Genomic DNA, 19,763 nt, shown 5'->3' with positions numbered 1-19,763 from the left:
ATTTAAAAAAAGGATTCAGTCTAACTACTTAGGTTATAATAATGACTTGCCAAATTTTCAGTGTTAAAAAGTCATCCTTCGAAAGGATGACTCCAGCTTCAACACTTTGAATATTAGCCTCAATAGCTTCCCTGTAAGCTTACATTGTCTATTCTTTAACGGAAATGCAAGGTCTTGAATATCATATCAACTGAGACATAAACACCATATACAGGCGTTGCACAGTTATAATTATTAAAAAAAAATTCAAATTATAGGAAACGCACAATTCAATAAAACCAATAACTGGATGAAGGTTAAATACGAATGTTTCTTACTTAATTTCGAAATAAAAAATTTATAGGAATCTCATGGTTTCAGTAGCAACTCCTTAAATCGTGTGTATTATTGTCGTACGTATAAATAAACTGTTCATAAAACTTAAATCTTTTCTAAAAATTAGGATTTTCTACTCAAGGAATGAATAATCCTATATAATTCAAGCCATCAGTTTTCTTATTTTATAGCTGACTGCGGTTAGGGTTTTGCTCACTGTTGAATGGCGTACAGTGACCTATAATTATTAATGTCTATGTCATTTAGTGTTTCGTGGAGACTTGTCTAAATGAAATTCATACTGCATGCATCTTCTTATTTTTTTTTATTTGCTGTATTTTTAGCTCACCTAGCCCAAAGGGCCAAGTGAGCTTTTCTCATCACTTGGCGTCCGTCGTTTGTCGTCCGTTGTCGTCTGTTAACTTTTACAAAAATCTTCTCATCGGAAACTACTGGGATAAATTTAAACATACTTGGCCACAATCATCATTGGGGTATCTAGTTTTAAAAATGTGTCCGGTGACCCGCCAAACCAACTAAGATGGCCACCATGGCTAAAAATAGATAATAGGGGTATAATGTATATTTTGGCTTATAACTCTGAAACCAAAGCATTTAGAGCAAATCTGACAGGGTGTACAATTGTTTATCAAGTCAAGATCTATCTGCCCTGAAATTTTCAGATGAATCAGACAAACGGTTGTCGGGTTGCTACCTCTGAATTGATAATTTTAAGGAAATTTTGCCGTTTTCGGTTATTATCTTTAATGTTATTATAGATAGAGATAAACTGTAAGCAGCAATAATGTTCCGCAAAGTAGGATTTACAAATAAGTCAACATGACCAAAAAAGTCAGTTGACCCCTTCAGGAGTAAGAGCCCTTTATAGTCATTTTTTACCAATTTTTCGTAAATTTTTGTAATCTTTTACAAAAATCTTCTCTTCTGAAATTACTGGGCCAAATTTAACCATACTTGGCCACAATCATCATTAGGGTATATAGTTTTAAAAATGTGTCCGGTGACTTGCCAAACCAACCATCATGGCCGCCATGGCTAAAAGTAGAACATAGGGGTAAAATGTATACTTTGGCTTATAACTCTGAAAACAAAGCATTTAGAGCAAATCTAACATGGTGTCAAATTGTTAATCAAGTCAAGATCTATTTGCCCTGACATTTTCATGTGAATCAGACAATCGGTTGTTGGGCTGTTGCCTCTAAATTGATAATTTAGGAAATTTTGCCGTTTTCGGTTATTATCTTGAATGTTATTATAGATAAAGATAAACTGTAAACAGCAATTATGTTCAGCTAAGTAAGATTTACAAATAAGTCGAATGACTAAAATGGTCAGTTGACCCCTTAAGGAGTTATGGCCCTTTATAGAAACTTTTTACTAATTTTTCGTAAATTTTTGTATTTTTATTACAAAAATCTTTTTCTCTGCAACTACAAGGCCAAATTTAACCATACTTAGCCACAATAATCATTGGGGTATTTAGTTTAAAAGATGTGTCCGGTGACCCACCAAACCAACAATGATGGCCGCCATGGCTAAAAATAAAACAAAGGGGTAAAATGTAGATTTTGGCTTATAACTCTGAAACTAAAGCATTTAGAGCAAATCTTATAAGTAGGTTAAATTGATTATCAAGTCAACATCTATCTGTCCTGAAATAGTCCGATGAATTGAACAACTGGTTGTCGGGTGACGCCCCCCACCCCCCCACCCCCCCACCCCCCCCCCCCACCCATTGGTATTTTTTAAGGAAATTTTGCAGTTTGTTGTTATTATCTTGAATATTATTATAGATAGAGATAAACTGTAAACAGCAAAAATGTTCATCAAAGTACGATCTACAAATAAGTTAGCATGACCAAAATGGTCAGATGATCCATTAAGGAGTTATTGCCCTTTTTAGTAAATTTTTAACAGTTTGCATTAATTTGTTAAGTTTTCACAAAATATTTTCCTCTGTAACTAAAGGGCCAAGTTCATTACAGATAGAGAAAATTGTAAGTAACAAGAATGTTTAGTAAAGTAAGATCTGCAAACACATCACCATCAACAAAACCTAATTTTGTCATGAATCCATCTGTGTCCTTTGTTTAATATGCACATAGACCAAGGTGAGCACACAGGCTCTTAAGAGCCTTTTAGTTCAATTGTTTTTCTCGGAATTTGGGGTGCTAATTGCTCTTCAACTGTGTGTGTTTTTTTAATATTTTCGATTCCAGTGTTCCTAATGAGTTTTTGTATAGACACGACGCACAGATGACATACAAATTTTTATCAGGGTATCTGAGATTATATAATTCACTTTAATCGTTGCTTGAACATTTTGTATCACCTAAGTTGATAAAATGTCAAGGTATTTTTTTTTCTTCTGTAATCAAATATTGAGATAAATTTAATGCCAGTACTATTTACCGACATACAAACTGAAAAAAAAGAAATAAAAGTGATAATCACTTGATTAACTAATTTAGCATATAAAGTCAGTGTTATAACAGTTTGTAAAAAGATAAAGTTTATCCTTCATCAATTTATCTTACTGATCGTAAACAGATGGGACAGTCAAACTCATAAATCGAAAATAAACTGACAACGCATGGCTAAAAATGAAAAAAGACAAAGTATACATGATGTGTATATTTGGAAATTTGATATAAAGCATATTATTGACTACACTCCTTTCTGTCTAAGGTCTTATTCGTCCTGTTGTAAACACTATAATTGTTTAATTATAAAAATGCTTATAAACATGCATCATGGACATAGTGTGTAAACCACTTTAAAAGGATTCAGTCTTTCTTTTTTATTATATAGATTATGACTTGCTCAATTTGCTATTTACATGTAAAATATAGTTGACATTTTCTTAAAGCTTGTCTTTACAAAATTAATTACCATCATTATGCTGAATCATTCATTAGACTTGTGAGTTTTCTAAAACAGCTTGAATCAATTCTTAAAAAAAATCATTCACTCAAACAATCTACTATACGACATATTATAACATTTAATTTGAACATTGTACTGCACCAGATGCGCAATTTGTCATATACTACCATTTTTTGCTTGTGGAGTCTAAAATGTTTACAAGTTTCAAGTATAATGCACACTTTAAAGAGCTTGTCCGATGGAAAAAGATCAAAAATAATATTTTTGTTAACCTTGAAAGGATGACTGTAACTTCAATTATTTGAAACAAACTTTAACTTCCTTTAATATAGAAATTGTTATTGGAAATGCAAGGTCTGGAATATCGTATCAACTTGAAGACCTGTAAACAATGCTCAAGTGTTGCTAGCAATTTCGAACACAGAAACGGAAACTCCACAATAATAATTTGAAAATAACTCTTTTGTTGTTAGAAAGACTGTTCTCAGATGACTCTCTTTGTTATTTTCCAGACGCAATCATGTATGAGTTAAACTTTCTGCTATCATCTGTGTAACGTATATTTTATAACGGTCGTTCGTAAAATTCAGATGCTTCGGAAGGGTAAAAAGATCCTGCTTCACAAGTGAGATATTTACTATCAAACAAGTAAACTGATTTTAATTTATAAAATCAAATGTCAATTAAGAATGAAGATCAAGAATTATCTCCCATAAAAAATTGATTTGGTTATTCAAGTACTCAACGCAAATTTTGAGGTTCAGTCTCAAATCAAACAAAATAAACATAAAGCGATCACCAAGGAAAATGAATGGAAAACAACTGTCATATACCTGAATTTGTATAGGCATTTCCTTTTGTAGAGAACGATGGATTAAAGCTGGTATTACGGCTAGCGAAGCCTTTCGCTTGTAATATGAACAGTTTAGGATATAGTCCAAATGTGTGTTACCTATATTTTCATATATTAATAATATAATAACCGAAAATCAAGAACATGTCACGTAAAAAATTGAAAACAACACGTTTAATAATTTCTTGCGTCTGAAGCGCTTTTCTGGATTTACCTTCATCAGGAACGCTCAAAGCCAAACATTTGAAATCCGAACATGTATAAGTACCGAAACTGTTGAAGAGCTATATGTCGAAAAGACCTAAAATGAATAGCCAAATTCATCTAAAGCCAATTTTGACTGAGGGAGTTGAAACCTTAGTTTCTTAATATAGGAATAACAAAATATCTATAATACACTGGCTGGATCGTTTTTCTTATCATACAACAGTTTTTTTTTTATTATGTTTTTTAATATTGTACTAATTTTAAATGTTTCATTATTACCTTTACACAGTTAAACCCGAGTTTAACGTTGAGATCAACGTAAAATTTTTCTAACGATAAAATGTTAAAAGGCAATTGATAACCAGTGACAAGAAAAACAATAAGTCTAAGAAATGAGGATATAATGAAAAAAGGCAGTATAAAAGAATATAAAAAAAAGACTCATAGGATTCAGCAACATAAATTCAACCAAAAGTTAAGAGTGAACTCATTTTCAAAACAGTTCATTTTCCTCACTTGGCACTAAATGGGTCACTGATACAAATGTAGCAGGTAAACATTTCAATTATTTTATACTTATGTTTTGTACGAATCTTGTTCTGAGAAACATGGTAAAGATTAAAATGTTTTTAGTCCATATATTACAGTATAAGATATATATAAAATAGTGCACTTTCACTAAAGAATAATAGTATCTAAATGTTTTTTGTCGTTTCCTTCTACTTTTTAATTTACAGATATCTAGGTGAAATGAAACTCTATAAAATGACTAAATTGTATGGTTTACACAATTTATATTTTTATTTTGAGAATATGAAATTGTAAAAATGAAATATCATGGTTGTTATATTTATAAATTTAATACACTTTGAAAGGTGTAATAAAATATACAAATTATTAATATCAGAACTGACGTCAAAGACGAAAACTGATACATTAACCTAATATAATTATCACTATTTTTTACACAAAATTGGTATATAAAGCTGTTTTGATTGCAGGTTATCAGAACACACACAAGCATTTGAGCTGTTATTAACTCATCAAAAGTTAAGGAACTTAGCAAACATGTCTATTGTTCTACCAACAAGCTATAGCTTTGGAGTAGGTATTGCAAGGGAGATGTCCGTGAGTCACCAAATGCAGTACGACACATGTGATGTGTCAAAACAATGGTTATCGATTCCTGAAGGAGAATGTACATATACAATTAGTTCTGACATACTTAGTGCCTGCAGTAGAAAAAAACAAAACGGCATCGATAATTTGGATTGAAGATCTATGACGTCTATTTAATAGATTTGCAGTTATCTAGATATACAGATGATCGTAAAGAACACAGATGTGTAACATCAGAGATTACAGGCTGTTACAAGGAGGTACAAGCCAACAGAGTATACAGAGCAGTACAAAATATCAGAGTATAGAGGATGGTACACAAAATCACATTATACAGGACGGTACAAAACCTCAAAGTATACAGGACGGTACAAAACATCAGAGTATACAGGACGGTACAAAACATCAGAGAAAACGGGAGAAGTTTGAATTTGTATCGGAAGTTATGGTTAGAGAAGATGACTATTAGAAAATAACTAAAGACATGATTTATTGTCGATATGAAAATAAAAACGAAAACTAAAAAAACTTGTTTTATTATTGTAAAATGTATTGAAATGTTTCTTTGTGTTTTGGGGGGTCTTCTTCTCTTATCGTTATCGTGAAAGTAATGCTTCAGTGTATTTCAGAATTATTTTTTACACAACTGTGTCCCTTAAAGTACTTTATTTGAAGAATGTCATGTAAATTAAAAGCTTTGACGTGCTAAACACCTGGTTGTGTATCTACCTTGTATGAGAAGAATGCTATAACAGATTAATAACACTGAACCAGCTATGTTTAAAGAATAAACAAACATCATTATTGGGAGACAAAAACACGAATGATGCATTACAAAATTTTGTCATAATGTCGTCTAATCTTTTAATTACCAAACGTGACTTATTCCCGATTGTGACTGTTTTGACGAGTGTGAACTCGCATTACTATAAGACGTGGTACGGTACTTGTCTATCCCAAATTCATGTATTTAGTTTAAATGTTTAATGTTATATTTGTAATTCTCATCGGATTTTGTCAAATGTGTTGACGTCTTTTCTATTATATTTATGTGTTATGGTAAAGAAAATTAATCACCGCCTTCTTTTATCAGATTTGATTTCGTTCAACGTAATCAGTACGATATTTTACGTTTGAAGTTAGATTCAAAACAAACCGGACATAGTTTTATGATATAGTTAATTGCTACCTTAGTTTGATATTAATAAGTATTAAAATGTGCTTTGTTATTAAATGCAAATATCAGTATTTAGTTCAAATATATAATCTTAAATCAATCCTAATTTTATCTTATTCATTCTTATGTGACGTCATTTTTCATTTTTTGATGATCTGTTTTACGAATTCTAATGACGTCATTTTTTCGTCATTTTTCAGTTTCAAATAGGACGTCACTTGGCGTAGAGCTTTAAACTTATTCGGATGTGTCTACTTTTGTGTTTCAAATGTCTGGTTATGTAAATGTATTTCAGTTGTTTCCTGTAATTAGTTAATACTTCAGTTTTATCATGTACATCTTTTGAATATTCATTTTATAAAATTTACTGTTTGCAAAAGTATAAATTATTCTAAATTATAGGGATTTTCTGGTAACTAACAGAAAACCCTTGCCGTTTTTGGCACAACCTTTTTGATCTTTTGGTCCTCGATGCTGTTCAACTTTGTACTCGTTTCGGCTTTCAAACTTTTGTATCTGGGCGTCACACGTAGGTCTTGTGTGGACAAAATACACTTCTGGCGTATTAAAATTTTGAACTTGTTGCCTTTTGTTGGCTGTTGTTCTGACATATTCTCTGGCATATTCTAGTCTGCCCTTTCATAAAATAGTGATTTTTTTTAGTGTTCTATCGAACTTTCGAAAAAAAAATACCTGATAACCGTTCAGACAAAAAAATTATGTTGAAAACATCTTACAGATACAGCAAGTGATTCTTAATAGCTGTAAGATACATTTTTCTTTTAAAATACAACTTTTAAATCTTACGGGAAACTATTCAAAGCTTAACACTTCCACTGTAACCTCGCTCTAACTTACCCACATCCCCTCCAAAAAAAAAAAACATAAACAAATCCGCAATACTATTGTCATTCTTATAGTAAGCACTCAATTGTTCACAAACAAATGTGTTTTAAGCTGCTAAAGACATATGATTCAAACGCTCAGAAAGTCCTTTGTTCTATATTTTTGCTCTCCATTTTTATGCAAAACCTTTTACATTTTTATTTTATGGGTTATTGTTGAAGGTCGTACAATGACGTATGGTTGTTAACACATATTTCCTTTGGTTTCTTATGGAAATTTGTCCATTGACAACAAACATACCACATCATCTACTTTATATAAGTATTGTATAAATTACAACGTATTTTGGTGATCTTGCAAAATGATCATAATCCCGAAAATCGTAAACATATTTTCTTATCTTCAAAGGGGGCAAGAAGGGTTCCATTAACAGGCCAATAAATAAAATTACAGTTAATTTTAAAAAGAATAAAAAATAGGGGTAATTTTTCTCTCATAATAACAGTAAACAGATTCATAACAATGTCAATTTCAAGAAAGCAGACAACAGTTAATTAGTCAATAACAGTACAGCATCAATTATCTTGAATATATGCCACTTTTAACTAAAATATAAAGGCACAGAACCAGGACATAGGAGCACAGAACCAGGACCGTTTTTCTTATCACCAGCACATCGTCAGGACAATTCCGTTTAACGAACTTGCACGACTTTTGCAATATAATATTGTTGTAATATACTTTGCATGGTACTTATGACGCATCAGAGAAAAATTAAGCAACAAAACAGTCGTTTTATTGCCGTTCTGATACAATGTAAACAAACCCACCAGCACAGAATCAGGACCAACCAGCACCCGTCAGGACCGAATCACCAGCACAGTACGTTCTCTCGCAGGACAACCATACCCACCGTGATATAGTTAGTTATTAAAAGGCCCTAGAATGTCAAATGTAAAGTAGAAAACGTAAGGTTTGATGTATGTACAAAACAATAACCAAAATGCAAATATTATATACAACAACAAATGACAATCATAGATTATACAAGCCTGACTTTGGACAGACATATAATATGAAAGGGTTAACCCTCCATAGACATTTCAAACGAAGAATGAATTGTATACTGTAAGTGACTATAACATTTGCACAGAGACGGTCTTGTCTTCGTTAACCCAGTATGTCAATACGTCGTCTTTTTATTCCAAATGCATAACTGCCATGATAAATCAGAATCAATAGTATTAGAGGAAAAAGTAAAATCACAAAAATACTGAACTCCGATGAAAATTCTAAAAGAGAAAAGTCCCTAATCAAATAGTAAACTCAAAAGCTCAAACACTTCAAACAAATGGATAACAACTGTCATATTCATGACTTGGTACAGGCATTTTTTTATGTAACAAATGGTGGATTAATCCTGATTTTATGGCTTGTTAAACCTCTTACTTTTGAAACAGTTGCATCAAGTTGCATTTTATTGACAAAACAAACAGACACAATAGGTAAAAATGTCAAAAGTAGGAGTACAGCAGTCAACATTGTGCTATAATATGAATTACAATAAAAACAAACAAATATGTAACACAGAAGAACACAAAGGCATTTATAAAGTAATTTTCTCTTCATTTATCTTCTTTTGCTGAGAGCTAAGTAGACTTAATAAAATAAACCAGCGTGTACATATTAAATACTTTAGTTTTAACAGAAAATATACTTCGTTTGAAATTATTTGTATTGTTTTCTTCTGCTCAGTTCAATAGTCTTTAAGTGGATATAGGCCAAGAGACATTAGAACGTTTTGTAATGTAATTGTTTCCCGTACTTTCGCGCACACTATTGTTAATGTAACGTAACGTTATTGTTACGTATATATATATCTTATCTTACGATCATAAAGCATCTGAACTAGCAAGACGTTATTTTCTTCCACAACAAAAGTGAATAACCCTCATGATATTGGTGCCGTGACGAAAACCACAACTAGAGATGAGTTCGAAACTCAAAACAGAACGAGCCGCACATCGACGAGCAGTAATAAAGCTACTGAAAAAAGCAGACCCGACAGAAGAACCGCAACAAGATGTTGTCAACCTCAGATCCATGATGGAGCTTATCAAAACCAAAAAGAAGACATTGTCCGACCTCAATGAGAAGATTTTAGAATCTATTGAAGAAGAAGAAGACCTCGACGAAGAAATTGAAGAAGTTGACAGATACGAGTTAGAGATTCAAATTGGAATAACGAAAATTGAAAAGTTCATAAAAGAAGTAAGTGTTAGTCAGTCTAAAATTCAATCAGCTCTTAACCCTAATGCATCAGATTTTATATGCAATAATCCCAGCGTGCAAGAACATTCTAACCAGATAATTTTCAACTCAGAGCAAACAAGCCTAAGCCAGTCAAGCATGCCCACCTCCACAGTGTCAAGTCATTATAACAAATTGCCTAAACTCAACTTGCCAACTTTCGGCGGAAATCTATTGGAATGGTCAGCCTTTTGGGATTCCTATAATAATTCCGTACATGAAAATCCTTCATTGAGTGACGTGCAACGATTTAATTATTTAAAATCGCAACTTTATGGAGAAGCTAGCCAGTGTATTTCGGGAATGCAAATGACTAATACAAACTATAATCAAGCAATACAAATTCTACACGAGAGATTTGGCCAACAACACAAAATAGTAAACGCATACATGCAAAATTTACTAAATTTGCCTGCACCAACGCCCGGAATTAGGGGACTGAAATCGTTCAGTGACACAATAGAAAGTAATATACGTGAATTAGAAGGAATGGCTCGATATCAGGAATCGTACGGAAGCCTATTAATACCATTAATACTCAACAAACTTCCATGTTTTGTCAGACAAAACATTACTCGAGACCACGGTAATGATGATTGGGATATTTTAAGTTTACGCAAAGCAATAAAGAAAGAAATTTGTATCCAAGAGGCCGCTAACGCCAATCCTATTGAAACCGATATTATCCCCACCGCATCGTTCGTGACAGAAACAACAAATAAAAGATGGAAGTCAACAGGGTCTAAAGATAGTAACAACAATAGTTCCATTAAGACTAAAAGGCCGTGTTTGTTTTGTCAAAACCCGTATCACCCAAATGAATGTACAAAGATCACCGATATAAACGCCCGCATCCAAATCGTAAAGGAAAAACGAGTTTGCTTTAACTGTTTCGGTAATCACAAGGTCTCGGAATGCAAGTCAAAATACAGTTGCCGAAATTGCAGTAAGAAACATCACAGTAGCATCTGCCGTAATAATTTGCTAAATGAAAACTCCACTTCAAATGAAAATAAAGCCGTAACAAAACCTGTCAACGAAGAGCTACAAAGTACCACAGAAACAAAGAGCGCCGCTATGCATTTTGCAGTTACAGCACATACCGAAATTCTATTGAAAACCGCCGTAGCGCCCGTATGGTACCATGATGAAAGTGTTATGACTAACATTCTACTCGATGAAGGCGCCCAGAATTCATTTATTTCTAACTAGTAGAGAAACTCAATATCAAACCAACTGGTATAGTAAGCATGCAAATTTCTGCATTTGGCGGGAAAGAAGGTGATGTACGCAACCTGGAGAAAGCAACATTATCCATTGAGACCGAAAGAAAAGAAAGAATTCCAATGGAAGTAATTATTGTTCCAAAAATTGCCGCACCGATACATATGAAGAAACGGGTAAACATTAACAGCTTGCCCTATTTACGAGGATTACAACTTGCCCACCCAGTCACGCAGGATGAAAAGTTTTCCATTTCACTTCTCGTTGGAGCAGACTACTACTGGTCTCTAGTACAAGATGAAATTATTCGAGGTGACGGACCAACAGCTGTTAAATCTAAAATAGGCTATTTGCTATCAGGACCACTGAACACAGATATCAACACTCAACAATGGAACTCTACGATGATGAATGTCTTAGTTGCGCACAAACCCGAGGAGTGCGATTTACACAAATTTTGGGAAATTGAGTCGAGCGGATTAGAGGCGCATTCTGATGAAAACACAAAAAAATGTACAAAACCTAATGCTTGAGTACCAAAACTCTAGCATAACATTTAAGGAAAATAAATATGTCGCAAAACTGCCATGGAAACAAGATCATCCCGAGTTACCAACTAATGAATATATAGCAAGAAGGAGGACCCAGAATGTTATAGATAGGTTGGCTAAAGATCCGGATATGTTAAATCTATACGACAAGATTATCAAAGAACAGGAGATGAAAGACTTCATAGAAAAGGTACCCATTACAGAAATAGATCGCGAGCATGGAATAATCCACTACATACCACACCATCCCGTTAAGAAAGATTCAAACACGACCCCTATTAGGATTGTATATGACTGCAGTTGCCATGGAAATCCAGATTTACCCAGCCTTAATGACTGCCTATCTTCAGCACCACCCATTTTAAATAAATTGACAAGCATTCTTACAAGATTTAGATTAGGAAAATATGGCATCACAACGGACATAGAAAAAGCATTCTTACAAGTAAGACTTGACAATGATGACCGAGACGCCACACGTTTCTTTTGGTTGTCCGATTCAACTGACCCAACAAGTGAATTGATTATGTACAGATTCAAAGTTGTTCTTTTTGGAGCAACGTGTTCGCCGTTTATTTTAAACGCAACATTACTGAAACATTTATCCATGAATCAGAGCAAAGTAGCAACAATTCTACAAGAAGATCTATATGTTGACAATGTACTATCTAGCATTAACTCAGAAGAAGCCACAATTAAATATTTCAATGAATCCAGAGAACTGCTAAAACAGGGAGGCTTCAATTTACGGTCATGGATGTCCAACAGCGACAAACTCAGAGATTTGGCCCTATCGGAAAAAGTATTGGATTCAGACAAGGACACTAAAATATTGGGAATGCGCTGGGATGCAAACTCAGATACACTCAGCTTTGACGAAACAAAACAATTAAAGATGGACACACAGTTGACAAAACGTGAACTTTTGAGACAGTCTTCTGCTATATATGACCCGTTAGGACTACTCGGACCGATAACAATTAGAGCAAAAACACTTATTCAAGACCTTTGGAAAAAAGGATATGCATGGGACGAGACACTACCAAAAGAAATTGAAAACGAATGGACCGATGTGAAGAATGACATCTTACAGATAACTACGAAACTTCAAATACAGAGATACTATTTTGCAAACGAGGACGAAGAAACTAGCGAGTCTACTCTACACATTTTTGTTGATGCAAGTCAGAAAGTATACGGAGCTTCCGTTTACTTGAGTAAAGGCACAAGGTCGACACTTGTTATCGCGAAGAACAGTGTTGCACCGTTAAAATTAATAACTCTACCAAAATTAGAATTAATGGCTGCAGTGATTGGAGCACGACTCTCAAAAGATGTAATCAAAAACTTAGGAATCAAAAGAGCAGTATTTTGGAGCGATAGCCAAATAGTTCTACATTGGCTCACCTCATCGAAATCGTTAAACAAGTTTGTAAAAAATCGTGTAAGTGAAATTAAAGAACTAACTGAAACTCATGAATGGAAATACGTACCCACAGAAATGAACCCAGCTGACTTACAAACACGTGGATTGACTGCATCGCAATTTGAAGATTCGACATTATGAATGAATGGACCCCAGTGGTTAACGGACGAGTGTAAATGGCCTACGTGGACAGGACATGTGGAAATAAGCACACAGCTATCTAATATCACCGGACCAAAGACACACAGAAGTGACGATAACATACCAAGTGATCCGCAGCGAATATCACAAATCATAGACATGAACAGGTATTCTGATCTAAATAGACTTTTAACTGTAACTGGATACGTCTTGAAATTCGTTAAGAACTGCCAGAGAAAACGTCCATATCGACTACGGAGTTCACAAGGTGACAGGAACCTAAGAACAAGTCTAACAAAAGAGGAAATTTCATTAGCTATGAATTTATGGATCAAAGATACACAGCAAGACAGGTTCGTGAAAGAGCTAGAACATATTTCGTTAAACCCGAAAGTTAAATCACTACCGCTTGTACAACAGTTACGTTTATATTTGGATGAAAATGGAATCATACGATGTAAAGGCAGAATACAAAATTCATCTATAGAAGAAAACGCAAAGTTTCCTATTTTACTACCAAAGCAGCGCAAACTTACAGATTTTGTCATTATGGACGCACATCTAAGAAATCTACATACAGGAGTCGGTCAGACAATAACACATATAAGGCAATCTTACTGGATACCAGCAATTCGACAATGTGTGAACAGTGTCTTACGTAAATGCATACAGTGCCAAAAAATAATTGGTAAACCGTATAACAGCCCGGAACCACCACCACTACCAAAGGATCGAGTAAAAGACACCATACCATTTTGTACAACTGGGATAGATTTTGCCGGACCTCTACACATCAAGGATACATCAAAACAACCGCGAAAGGTATATATATGTTTATTCACATGTACATGTATACGAGCTATACATTTGGAACTTGTACCTGATTTGTCATTGAACACTTTTATCCTAGCATTTAGACGTTTCATCAGTCGAAAAGGAACACCACAAACTATTTATTCTGATAAAGCGCCTACATTTGTAGCCGCATCAAATGCACTTCAAAGTCAGCTGAATTTACATATCAACTGGAAATTCATTCCGAAAGGAGCGCCGTGGTATGGCGGATGGTGGGAACGTCTAATTGGCTTAACAAAAATGACATTAAAGAAAGTGTTTGGTAAAACACTCGTCAGCGAACAATCTTTGACAACAATACTCACTGAGATTGAAACTATTATAAACAATCGCCCACTTACATACATATCTTCAGATATAAGAGATCCCGAACCCTTGACGCCATCTCATCTTTTACACGGAAGGATTATTACGACCACAGAGATGCACAACGACGAACACAACGCAAATATTCGAGAACTTGATACGATTACAGCAAACAAACTATTTGAGAGAAAAGGACTCTTATTAGACCATTTCTCAAAACGCTGGTCTAATGAATATCTTACCGGATTACGTGAATATCATCGAGCCTCTGGAAAACATACTGGACAAGTTAACATCGGTGATGTAGTTCAACTAGGAAGTGAATCGCCACGACTTTTATGGAGATTAGGAACAATAGAAGACGTCATCAAAGGAGGAGATGGACTTATTCGAGCAGCTAAAGTACGGACTTCTAGAGGACTAGTTACCACACGACCAATTGTGAAGTTATATCCATTAGAACTATAGTAACTGTTATAGGATTTTTGTGAAGGACAGTTAACGTAAAGTGAAATTACAAAAAAAACTTTCAATGTGATCCATTTATAGAACTTTAAAGTTTTGATTATTTATCATTTAAAATAATTTTATTTCTTATGCATTTTGAGGCCCCCAGAATGTCGTGAATATAGGCCAAGAGACATTAGAACGTTTTGTAATGTAATTGTTTCCCGTACTTTCGCGCACACTATTGTTAATGTAACGTAACGTTATTGTTACGTATATATATATATCTTATCTTACGATCATAAAGCATCTGAACTAGCAAGACGTTATTTTCTTCCACAACAAAAGTGAATAACCCTCATGATAAGTGGCATCTTAAATGAAATTGTACAAGCATATTTCCTCCGAATAAAAAAAATATTAGTCTGAAAAAAAGCCGTATTTAATCTGTTGACCTATTGAGTTTTCCATTCCATCTATTTCGAAGCCTCGGTAAACAGAAAATTAGACATACCAGCTAAAATAAAGAGCGTTCGATAGAAGTGTGAAAATCGTCTACCGGGCAATTAATTAAATACAATAAAATCAAGTTTATTTACTAAAATTATAAAAAAAAATCAATTTGGAAAGTCCCTTATCACATGGCAAAATCAAATGTAAAACATATCAAAAACGAATGGACAAGAACTGTCATATTCCTGACTTGGTACAGGATTTCCAAATCATATCTGTTAATAACAATATGTAGAATATGATGCATACTATACGATGTTGATAGATTAAAGAATGTCACATAAACAGTTTAAAATACTCAAAAGCTTGACATGTATCTATCAAATGTTCATGATAATAAACTCATCATTGATACATGGATTCATATTTTATATATACGCCAGACGCGCATTTCGTCTACAAAAGACTAATCAGTGACGCTCGAATCAAAAATGTTTTTAGAAAGGCCAAATAACGTACGAAGTTTAAGAGCATTGAGGACCGAAAATTCCTAAAAGTTTTGCCAAATACAGCTAAGGTAATCTAATCCTGAGGTAGAAAAGCCTTACTATTTCAAAAATTCGAAGTTTTGTTAACAGTTAATTTATAATTATAAAAATACCAATGATAACTCAAGTCAAAACAGAAGTGCTGACTACTGGGCTGGTGATACCCTCGGGGAAATAAATCTCCACCAGCAGTGGCATCGACCCAGTGAGTGTCCATAGACAACAACACATTACGATAAAGCAGATAAGTAAATGTTTCCATTCTGATCCTACTATTTAATGATGCAGCATTTCAGCATTGTGTGTATTCTTCTTCAATTCAATTTACTAGTAATTAATGACTTTTACCGCCTTTGTGGTCTCGAGTTTGCGAGTTCATCTCAAGTGCGGGAGGTCAACGCAAAGCAATGGATTTTAAAATTTGTATTCGGTGTTTCAATTTAAATACGAGACATTTAGAAGAAATTCTAACGGCACAACGGCTCGGGATTAGAATAATGTAAGGAAGGTGGACATTGTTTCCTGCGGATTGTTACTTTGCAAACTCATACGTTTAAAATCAGGCACAGTATGTCTGTCATAGACAAAACAACACAAGACAACGAACAGGAACTGCTTATCCTCAATATCAAACGTATTTCACAATTTGTTTTCAGTCTTATGTCAATAATTATTATTTGTCTTTCGTATTTTTCAAATTTACCTGCTGTTTCTGTTTAAAAGATAAGGTTCTTCTGCTTTAGTCTATCTGATTGAATTTTGTATTTTGTTTCATATTATTTTTCTTCTATCTGTCATGCATGGTTTATTCTTTGTCTATAGAAACTGACGAACATTTCAATTCAAACTGTCCCATTATGTCATCTTTGAGGGTTAGTGAATATACAACCCTGAAGACGTATACTAAACGAATAATTATCAATATAAAAATTATCAATTGATTATCCCACACATGGTTAAACAACAATTCTCAAACATTTCGAATACAATTCAAGCCTTATGAATATTAAAAAATCCCTGTAAAAAAACGATTTAGTTTGATTCACAATAATAGTAGACACATTAATTTTGCAGAGTCTGCAATTCGTTGGATATAACTTCAGATGTAATATTTGAATTTTTATTCTTAAGAATTAATTTGGTGTCTTGATTTCTCATGTTTGCAAGTTTTGTGCAAAAATGTGCCAATCTGTTAGTGTAACCAATACATTAGTATACAATAGATATGTAGTACATGTGTCAAGAAATTTGATATTAATGACAATATATATATAATATATACAAATCTTCCTTTTAGAGTTATAATTTGTCAAAAATTAATATCGTACGTAAATTTACAAATAACGACAAAATCCTCCAAAACTCAAATCAGACAGAAACGGAAATATTGCTACGAAGATCGCATGTTTGCTGTAATTCAAAACTTGATTCATCCAATAACTTACTATTACATATATTGTTATGTACCAATACACACTTATGCTGTGCTCATAAAAAATAAAATCACAAAAATACTGAACTCCGAAGAAAATTCAAATCGTAAAGTCCCTTATCAAATGTCAAAATCAAATAAAAAATGGAATGGACGACAAATATCATATTCCTGAATTGGTAGAGGCATTTTAAAACTTATTACTTCTTTCATTTTGATATAAACAAAAGAAGGGATACAAAACATAAACTTGAAAAACAAAAACCAAAGAATAAAACCAGCGAATCATTTCACCCGTGCAATGTTAAAAACTCTTTAAAAAGATGTAACTAAAGTTCAAAACGTTCGAATAGGATAAAATAGCATGGAAAGAATTGATTGAAACCTCAGTTGTCATTTTCGTTGGGAAATTTTCAACTTTCGATTTTTGTTTTGTTTTGATATGTGTGCATAATCCATCTACATGATGTTAAATGGTTTAAAGGTACCTTTGATAACTATTAATTAAGTTTAAATCGTATTTTAAAACTATTTATGCCATTTGACGTTCATTTTCCTCTGCGAGATGTATAAATACATCGCTCATTAGTTCTAATTGAGCGCATTTAACTCATGATATACCAGGAATGGGGAGTGCATGTATGCCACATAACAATCATCTATTTAAACACTCTCCGATACCTATCATCTTAGGGGTACATGTATAGCTGGTGGAAATATACAAGCAATGATATAATCGTTAAGATTTTAAGTAATTTAGATGTAATGTCTCTTGCATTCTAAATCTTTATACGTTTACCGCTACAATTTAATACAGTTTTGTATCAAAACACAATGCTGTCAGTAAATCACTAGGTGTTTCAACAATAATCGTTTGACATAATTATTCATAAATCGTCCAGTCTGGAATATAGGCGAGTGACATTCAGACCCAAAAAATATTTTTAATGCACCTATCTAACACACAGCTATATTATATATCATTCGAAAGGAAAAAATGTGTAGATTTCATTTTTCCCGGTCGTAAAAGTGAAATATGGTGCAATTTGTTTTTAAATTGGAGTCAAAGGTCATTCATAAAAAATTGAAAGAATAACACTTTTGTAGTATTATTGTCTTATTTGAAGCAGCTAGTAATATAGCTAATTCAAATTTTACTTTACACGATACTATGATAACGTCTCTCTGATTCTTAGTTGCCTATCGTTCATGGTTTGGCGATAATTGACGTCATTTTGACGTTTTCACTCTGCTATAGGTAAAACAGTACTTTCTACAAAAACGACGTATAATAACAAATATTTGACCTTAAATGTGTTAATATTTACTATATTTGATGGTGTGCCATGCGAAATAAAAAAAAATATGATGAAATATTTGTAAGTTGGACGAGTAAAAGGGAGAGAAAACAACGCAATAAAGAGAGTAGAAAGTAGAGTTGAACTATAGAACTGATGTTAAACACACTTAGTTCAGAGATGTATTATGGGATGGCACGTGGTTTTTCATAAATTAAATCAGTTCATTTTGACATTGGCATTGACATTTGAGCCGTCAAGATTTCAAACATTGTTTGATTCGTCCTTGTCTGGTTTGTATCCGGTCCATATCTTTTGAACCGTTGAAACTGAGTTTTCCAAACTAAGTATGCATACACATCATATAATAGGGAATGGTCATCAACTATGATATGGTTCCAGTCATAATGGAATCCTGTCCGCAACATATATAGCTGCAAAACTAAGGTTTACCAAACTTCAGATACAGAAGTCGGTTTCACAAAAAAACTTAAGACAAGATTAATCGTAAGTAAACTGAACTATTCATGACTTACGACCAGCTTTAGTCGAAAGATTTGTTGTGAAACTGACCCCAGATGCAAAATTAGAATGCGGTGATTTATTAACTAAAGTTAGGTCCCACGGTGACCTTTATTTTGACATTTGGGATTGTATACTTTACAAACACTTTAATTTCTTATCATGTTTTTTATTAGGACTGCATTTATTTTCACTCACGTTTGTGCAGTCAAAAGGTTTGCAGTTAAAAATGCAAGCATTAATATCTTACCAGTATTCAAAACTTAAATATATATCATGTATATATGGATATTTATCAACTAATATGAATTTGCGGGATATAGTTCGGCTTAACCTATATGTAGTTTTTTTTTGTCATTCTGGAGGAGTTTCTGTGAATAATCTATTTCTTTAAAAGAAACGAACTAAATCTAATTTATAACAAATAATGCAATAATTTGTGATTTTTTAACAATATAAGACAGTTGAAATTTATATTGTAAAACTGCGCCTGTGAAGCTTTTGCTTAACTGGAACGATTCCTGATACTTCGCTGTTACTGACATAATTCTGTGTAACAGATGCTTACAATGATTTTATTACATGTACAATTTCCCTAATGCATATATTTTTCCTTCACAAGAACAAATTTATCAAACCCTGAAGAAAGTATGACGTATTAAGACCACCTGTGTCATCCGTATTCATACTTAAGTAAACCTACTGCCGTATTTGTTTGTTACGACGCCATGTCTTTGTTTGCCAGCTTTCAGAACATGTAGTTTGAATGATGATGCGCTAGGTAGGCGTGACAAGATGGCAATCATTTTGGTTGGAAGTCTGATAT

The 19,763-nt window shown here is 33.4% G+C and overlaps 1 protein-coding gene across 1 annotated transcript in view; it reads right to left on the bottom strand.

Moving 5' to 3' along the window:
• The window catches only part of LOC143063606 (L-proline trans-4-hydroxylase-like), a 377,865-nt gene extending 358,606 nt beyond the window's left edge, over positions 1 to 19,259 (bottom strand). The window contains exon 1 of the mRNA XM_076235831.1: positions 19,255 to 19,259. The gene's annotated coding sequence lies outside the window, so the exon portion shown is untranslated. The remainder of the gene's footprint in view (positions 1 to 19,254) is intronic.
• Between the last annotated feature and the right edge of the window lie 504 nt (positions 19,260 to 19,763).

Source organism: Mytilus galloprovincialis, chromosome 2 (genome assembly GCF_965363235.1).
Source record: "Mytilus galloprovincialis chromosome 2, xbMytGall1.hap1.1, whole genome shotgun sequence".
In the NCBI taxonomy this organism is placed as follows: domain Eukaryota; kingdom Metazoa; phylum Mollusca; class Bivalvia; order Mytilida; family Mytilidae; genus Mytilus; species Mytilus galloprovincialis.
Note: the sequence above shows the minus strand (reverse complement) of the source record. Positions and strands in the feature narration are given on the sequence as shown.